This window comes from Dermacentor albipictus, chromosome 1 (assembly GCF_038994185.2).
Source record: "Dermacentor albipictus isolate Rhodes 1998 colony chromosome 1, USDA_Dalb.pri_finalv2, whole genome shotgun sequence".
Lineage (NCBI taxonomy): Eukaryota > Metazoa > Arthropoda > Arachnida > Ixodida > Ixodidae > Dermacentor > Dermacentor albipictus.
The window spans coordinates 486,924,864-486,932,530 of NC_091821.1; the positions used below are offsets into that span (position 1 = coordinate 486,924,864).

A 7,667-nucleotide genomic window follows, 5' to 3' on the forward strand; every position below is an offset into this window, starting at 1 on the left:
TGTGCCCGATGGCACATTCTTCGAATGGATATGCTCTGCAAGATGAAATACGGGAAGCACCTGTACTTTAACGGATATAGTACAGATTTAGTATACGGAGTCTTTCGTTTTCTGAATACGGCAAGCACCTGTTTTTTAACGGTTATAGCACAGATTCAGCATACGGTGTGTTCCGTTTTCTGAATACGAGAAGCACCGTACTTTAACGGTTTCAGTACAGATTCAGAATACAGAGTCTTCAGTTTTCTAGATACAGAAGCACTCGTATCTTGTGTTACGGTCTCTTTTTTTACAGTTGTCCGTTCTACGGAATTGACCGTTCTTAATTTACGGAAGAGTGTTCGGTCACAAATTACCAGCAAATTTTCTGTAAAGTAAGGCAAATTTTTTTACAGTGTAACCCGATTGTTGTTTTGGCACGTAAAGCCCCATAATACAACTAAAGTTTAATACTTCTGCCGCGTTGCGGTGTATCATGACAGAAAATGAGTATTCTCAAACCCCACCGAGGTTATTAAGCATGGCGCGCGACAACGCCTCAAACAAATACCTCTGCCGATGTGTCTTGTGTGCTACGCAAACAGCAGAGGTGCACGTAAGGCAATGTTTGGCATCAGCGCACCCCTTGGGGTTACACTAAACGTTGAATAAGTTAAACTTTCCCCGTCAACGTCACCACTAATTATGGCCAATCAAAGCGAACAGCACAGGAAGCTTCACTTACATCGATTCTCACATTGCGTGGGATCCGCATATTTCACCTTTTGGTTTACTTTATTGGCCGCCACATCCAAGAGCATTTCTGTCCTCGATCCCCTACCTAGGCAGAGTAACGCGCACGAGATTAGCTATACGCTGGTAGAATTAGCTGTCTTTCATTAAAAAGATTTCTCCCTCTCCATCGTTGTCTGTCTGCCGCTTTTTTTCCAGATCCTCTCGATAGAGCGAGGGCGACCAGAATGGCGACTAACATGTTCTTCGCCTGCAAGAAAGAGTGGCTTGACTTTAACATACGGCCGGCCATTATAAAGGTAATGTGTGAAAAATAAAAGTACGTCACTTCTTTAACGGCAAAACCGGCTTAAACTCTGATCGCAAATTTCTCGTTCACTTCGCTATTTTATCTTGGGCGCTTCCCAATTATCGCGAATTAAGGAAATGCCTTAGACAAGTACATTCGACCATTCCCAGTAGCCAATAGCGCATTTGCGAGCCTCTTGTGCATTCCAGTATAGGTTTCCATAGCCAGAAATCAGTGACAGTCGTATTGAGGAGCAGTTCGTAAATGTGGTAGAATGGAACTCCGGACCGCTTGACCTGCGAGTGTGCGTGCGGTGGTGTCATCCAACCTTCGAATGACACTACCCCCCCCCCCCCTTCTGCGGTCTTTGTGTGCCGTACCCAAGGCCTGGGGCCGAAATCTGCAGTAAAGCAGAAGACGTAGCGCGTAAAGCTGCTGTTCATTTTTAGACATACATCGAACCCTGCCCCGACAAATGAATGTGATAGAGAGAGAGAGACAAATAGGAAGGAAAGGCCGAGAGGTTAGCCAGTGCAAATACTGGCTGGCTACTCTGTGCTGCTGAAAGTGTTAAAGGGAATAAAAGCAGAAGGAAGAGAGAAAAGAAAACAAGAAGAATTCACTCAGTAATGCGATGTAACGCGCAACAATAGTCAAAGGCGGTCGCACAATTCACATGTCCTTAAAAACTTGAGCAAAGCCCTTAAAGCCTTGAATGCCGAAACCCGTTTCGGCCAGTGTCCTTGAACTTCTCTTCTGTGAAGGGGCGATTGTCCAGTTTTTCCAGCGGGGTCACGAGCACTTTTCTTCGCACATTGCAACGTGGTTAGTCAAGGAGGAGGTGCATGATCGTCTCCTCGCAGCCGCAGGTGTCGCAAGCAGGGCTGTCGGCCATTCCAATGCGGAAGGAATAGGAGTTCGTGAATGCCACGCCGAGCCATAGGCGGCACAGAAGTGTTGCGTCCGGTCGAGGCAACCCTGGTCGAAGAAGGAGTTGCAAACGTGGATACAATTTGTGAAGACGTGCGTTCGTGAATTCACTGGTGTTCCACAGAGTTTGCGTAAGCACGCGTGCGAGGGAGCGCATACTTGTGGCTGCATCTGAATACTTGTGGCTGCATCAGACGGGGCACTCGTAATAATTAGTTTCCCTATGTGGCATTTAAATTTTGCAGCTATGAATGTGTAATTGAGCGTACCAGCTTTAGGTTGTGCCTAACGCTGTTTGAAGTGCCTCTTCAAGGTCGGAGATATGAGGTTGAATAATCGGAACATTATGGTCATTTCACATAGGTGGCGAAATACGCATTAGACAAATTAGCTCTGCAGAACCTCGCCAGCTAAAGGAAAGCTTGGAAACGAAAAATTACTATAATCTCGAATATAGCACGACGCTTGAAGAAAATGCAACCCGGTTTTCTTAAAAAGAAATATCTGCAGAGGAATGAAACTTCTCCCAGGTTTTCACGGTCTAAGGGTGGTAAACACGACGCAAGGAACGTTTGACTTAGGAAAAGCCTTTATGGGGCATGAGTATAAGGAAAATATATATGCCCACAAAGCACGCGTTGCCAACGGAATTGCAAAACCCTAACATGCGACAAACTATATACAAAGCTAGTTAACTGAAGATATTGTCTTAAGCCCTCGCACGAGATGTATTATGAAGTTGAAAATAGATAAAATCTATCGATGTGGCCACGTCACCTCGTCGTCGCTGCTTCCGACGACACGTCGTTGGGCCCGCCGATGCATCGTAGACTCGACGTTGCTGTGTACGACGTTCGGTCCACGGTTGGCCTGGTCAGTGGGTGAAGGGGGTGGCATGACCTAGGCACCTGGATCTCCGCAAGCAGCGGATCGTAGGCGCAGGAAATCCGAGGAGCGGCACCATCAGCCTGTAGCTGCGGCGTCCGGTGGGAGGTCCAATCAGCTCGTGGGTCGTGGCCGCGGCAGCTGAAGAACTGCTGCCACTGGGTGGCCGCCGTCTCCACGATCCACTCGTCCTGTTCGGCCTCCAGCCCCTTCTACTCGCCTTCGTCGCCCAGCGTAGCTGGGCAGTTGTCTTCCGCTACATGACCCTTCTCCCATTTGCCACGAGCTGCGCGTGCACTTTTGCGCTTCTTCTTCTGTTTCCATATTGTATTCCTTTTATTCGTACGCTCTGATTTTCTATCTTCTTGTCTTATTTATTTCTGCCACCGACCCCTCGTGTCTTCTTTTCTTCTTATCTTCTGCTTTTTCTTCTTCTTTCTTTCTTCCTTTATTGGCTCATGACATATTATGCCCACCTTGAAGAGTTTCTTCCATATGAAACACTGCTTCTTTTTCCTTGTATTGGATGTTTCTACCGTCTTCATATTGTCGCAGCCTAGTAAGAGACGGGAAAGCCGGTGTAGAGGACGCCTGAAAGCACTTTATCAGAGCAGTCAACGCGACGTCGTTGTCGTCTCTGTTTTTCTACTCGCGCGCTACTTCCGCGTCATTCTCATCGCGTGGCACATACCCGCGGCGACCATATAGGATGTGGCATTTGCCCCTCCTTTGGAAAAAAGGCATCGTCCCGATGCACCAACCTCCGAGGGCTGTGCACATTGCATCTGTGCCAATGATTGTAGTGTCAGGCATCGTATCCCTGTTGTTCTTGGATTCGCAAACGGGCAAGCTGCCTGGCTTCCTCTGCGCGTTGCGCAAACTCCTCGGTACCAGTCTCGTCGTCACCGCACTCGTGTGGCAGCATTGCGTCCAACATTGTTGTCACTTCGCGTCCGTAACCGAGGCTGAATGGCGTCACGCGTGTTGTCTCTTGGCGAGCCGTGTTATACACAAATGTAACATGGTAAAATCTCGTCCCAATTCATGTGGTCGACGTCGATTTGCATACTCATGTCTGCCAGAGTCTTATTCATACGTTCTGTCAGCCCATTGGTTTGGGGATGATAAGCCGTGGTTTATCGGTGAGTGGTACCACTTATTCGCAAGACGGTATCGAGAAGCACAGCCATGAACGCAGACACTCTGTCTCTTAAGACCACTGTGGGAGCGCCGTGCCTTGGGACGACGGCTCCCATGAAAAAGCGCGCTGCTTCGGCTGCTGCTCCACGTTGAATAGCACCTGTTTCGGCGTATCGAGTAAGGTAATCCGTGACGACGATTATCCATCTATTTCCGGCAGTAGACAGTGGTGACCGGGGTTGTTGGAGAAGTATGGGAGAGGCCTTTGCACTGCAGTGGGTGTAACCAGGATGATGATAATGATGATGCTGATGGTGATGATGAGACAGTGGAAGTGGACCAAAAGGTCCATGCCAAGTTGTTCGAACGGCGCTTGCGGTATCTGAACAGGATGTAGCAGTTCAGCTGGCTTGCCGGCTAGGGCTTTGCAGTGCTGGCAATTTACGCATGTCTGTATGTAACGTTTCACGATCGACGCATGTCTTGGCCAATAGTACTATAGCCTAATTCTTGCCAATATGCGGGTGTATCCCAAATGCCCAGCGGTCGGCTCGTTGTGACAGGCATATAGGACTTCGTCGCGAAGAGATGCGGGAATAACGAGTAGGTAGCTGCTGCCATTAGGTGAAAATTTTTTTTTATAGAGAACGTCGTTCCGCAAACAAAACGAAGGCAGCCCTCTCGCGAATAACCTCGGCACGCTACTTGTATTTCCCTCTAAGTATTCGAAAAGAGGAACCAGTTCTGCGTGCTCGCGTTGGTGGCGTGAAACGTCGACAGTATCTAGCACACCTAGAAAACCCGCGTCATCATCATCGCGGACTGCAGTCTCAACAGGAGACCGAGAGAGGCAGTCGGTGTGGGTGTGTCGTTTCCCCGACTTGTATACAACCGTGACGCCGAATTCTTGGAGTCGAAGACTCCAGCGCGCCAGCCGATCAGCTGGATCTTTTAAGTAAGTCAGCCTGAAAACTGCAGGATGATCACTGAAAACAGTGGCAGACCGATCATACAAATATGGCTGAAATTTCAGGACGGCCCACACCAGTGCTAGACATCCTTTTTCTGTGGTGAAGTAGTCAGCCTCCGTCCTTGATAGCGTCCTGCTGGCGTAACCATTCACTCTTTCGGTGCCCTCCTGCCGCTGTACAAGCACTGCGCCAAGGCCGACATTACTATCGTCGGTATGAAGAATCGTAGGAGCGTCTTCATCAAAGTGTGCTAGCATGGGAGGCGCCTGCAGCCGTTGCCGAAGGCAGAGAAATGTCCCTTTCTGGTCTTCGCCTCACACGAAGGGGACATCTTCTGTGGTGGGATCTGTTAATGACCATGCGATGCGCGAAAATTCCGCAATAAACAATCGGTAGTAGGCGCAAAGGTCCAGAAAACGTCGCACGGCCTTTTTATCTGTTGGCGTTGGGAAATTAGCAACGGCAGATATTTTATCAGGGCCAGCTCGGACACCATCACGACTAACAACGTGACCGAGAAATTGAAGTTCTTGAAAACCAAAATGGCACTTTTCAGGTTTTAAATTTAGACCAGCTGAGCGTATTGCTTCAAAGACCATCTTTAGTCTCCGTAAGTGTTCCTCGAACGTGACGGAGAAAACAATCACGTCGTCGAGGTAGACCCGACAGGTTTGCCATCTCAGGCCTGAGAGTACCGTGTCCATTAGTCGCTGAAACGTTGCTGACGCAGAACACAAACCGAAGAGGAGCACCTGAAATTTGTAAAGTCCGTCGGGAGTCACAAAAGCGGTCTTCTCACGGTCTCCCTAATGAACTTCTATTTGCCAGTAGCCGCTTTTCAAGCCCATCGACGAAAAGTAGCTTCCGTTTCATAGCCTGTCCAGTGAATCGTCGATACGCGATAGCGGATAAACGTCTTTCTTTTAGATGATGTTGAGTTTTCGGTAGTCGACGCAGAAGCGCAGGCTACTATCCGTCTATTTCACCAATACGACAGGTGATGCCTAAGGACTCTTATATGACCGAATAACCCCGTCTTAAAGCATCGTGTGCACTTGTGTATGTATTGCCTCACGCTCTTTTGGTGCTACACGATAAGGACTCTGCCGAATTGGTCTGGTGTCGGCTTCGGTGACAATACGGTGCTTAGTGAGCGGCGTCTGGGTAACTCGTGACGTGGATGAGCAGCAGCTCTTAAACTCATCGCTGAGCTCAAGAAGGCTGTTGCATTCGACGGGCGATAAGGTGGGACTGATATCAACCACAGGGGCAGGTATAGGCATGGTGGACGTCGCGTGTTCCACTAAGAGGCAGTCCTGTATTCAGGTAAATTCGTCGAAGTAAGCAACAGCCATGCCTTTAACAATGTGTAGACGTTCCCTGGTAAAATTCGTCAGCAGGAGTTCAGCACATCCGTCGTGTACGTTAATTATGGCCCTGGCGATGGAAACGCCTTGACTCAGTACCAGCGTGTCGATGTGTTCAGCGACGCCAGTCCCGGTGTTCAAATTGTCACAGATAAGAGGTACGAGGGAACAGCTTCGCGGCGGAAGCATGACGTCGTCGTCGGCGATACGTAAGCGTGGTCGCTGGTGCTCCGCGGGGTCGACGTCGTCTGAGCTTGTAGTAAATGTGACGACGAGGTCGCGGACATTAATCACTGCACCATACTCTCTCGAGAAATTCATCCCCAATATAAGTTCCTTGCAGCACTCAATGAGAATGACGAGGGTGACGACGAAGGTTGCACCGGCGATTACTATTCTGGCTGTGCATTTTCCGATCGGCGTCATCAACTGGCCGCCCGCAGTTGTGATGTTGGGCCCGCTCCACTGCGTTTTCACGTTTCTCAGCCTGTCGGCCAGCTTTTGACTTATTATCGAAAAATGGGAGCCAGTATCGACGAGAGCGGCCACTTGGTCACCGTCAATGCAAACGACAAGGTCGGCGCTGACGGCGTCTGTTACAATGGGTGTGGTTGGGGTCGTCAGTGTTTTAGAGTCGTCGGTCATCGGTGATGGGGGCTCTCGGAAAGCTAGACGGTTTGCAACCCCACCCCCCGACGTCGCTGCCTCTAGTTTATCCGGCGTGGGGCAGAGGACCTGCCCCAAGAGGCGTCAGCAAAATCGCGACGGGTCGGTGGGGTGTAACGAGCTGGAGAAAGAGAATGCGTTCGAGGCGTCAGTGAGCCTTCCGGCCGAAAGTTTGCAGAATTTTCGTCGCAGGCATGTGCAGCATCAAACACAGGGTAATTGCAGTTGGGAAACCTTAGATACCCAGCTGCGCGGTAGTGGCACGCGCGGTAAACATGTCCTGCTTCGCCGCAATGAAAGCACAGCGGCCGGCGGTCAGCGGTGCGCCACAAATCGGTCTTTCGAAGCGGGTAGCCGGCTGGGGATTTACTGTAAGAGCGAGGCGCAGCGATCGGCTGGCCGCGATGCGGCGTAGCTGGCGGCGGCTGTGACTGTTGAAAATAGGGCGTCGGGGGTGGCGGTGATGGCTGCGTCGTACTCGTTAACGGTGTCAGCTTCGTCGAAGTGGCGGGAGGTGGACGACAGACAGCTTCCGCGTAAGTCAATGGTCAGGGCACCGCCTGCCAGTCGGGCGATAAAAAGGCCTGTCGAACTTCCTCCCGAACAATATCAGTTGCAGAAGCCACCGCTGGTGCCACAGGAGAAATTCCGAGCTGCCGGATCTCCTCTCGCACAATCTCTCGGATG

At 50.2% G+C, this 7,667-nt stretch overlaps 1 long non-coding RNA gene across 1 annotated transcript; it reads right to left on the reverse strand.

Moving 5' to 3' along the window:
- Positions 1-1,624: 1,624 nt before the first annotated feature.
- On the reverse strand, positions 1,625-3,087 carry LOC135912221 (uncharacterized). The gene is made up of 2 exons (XR_010567585.1): positions 2,729-3,087; positions 1,625-1,999 (listed from the first exon to the last, which is right to left on the reverse strand). It is a non-coding gene; the product is annotated as an uncharacterized lncRNA (long non-coding RNA).
- Between the last annotated feature and the right edge of the window lie 4,580 nt (positions 3,088-7,667).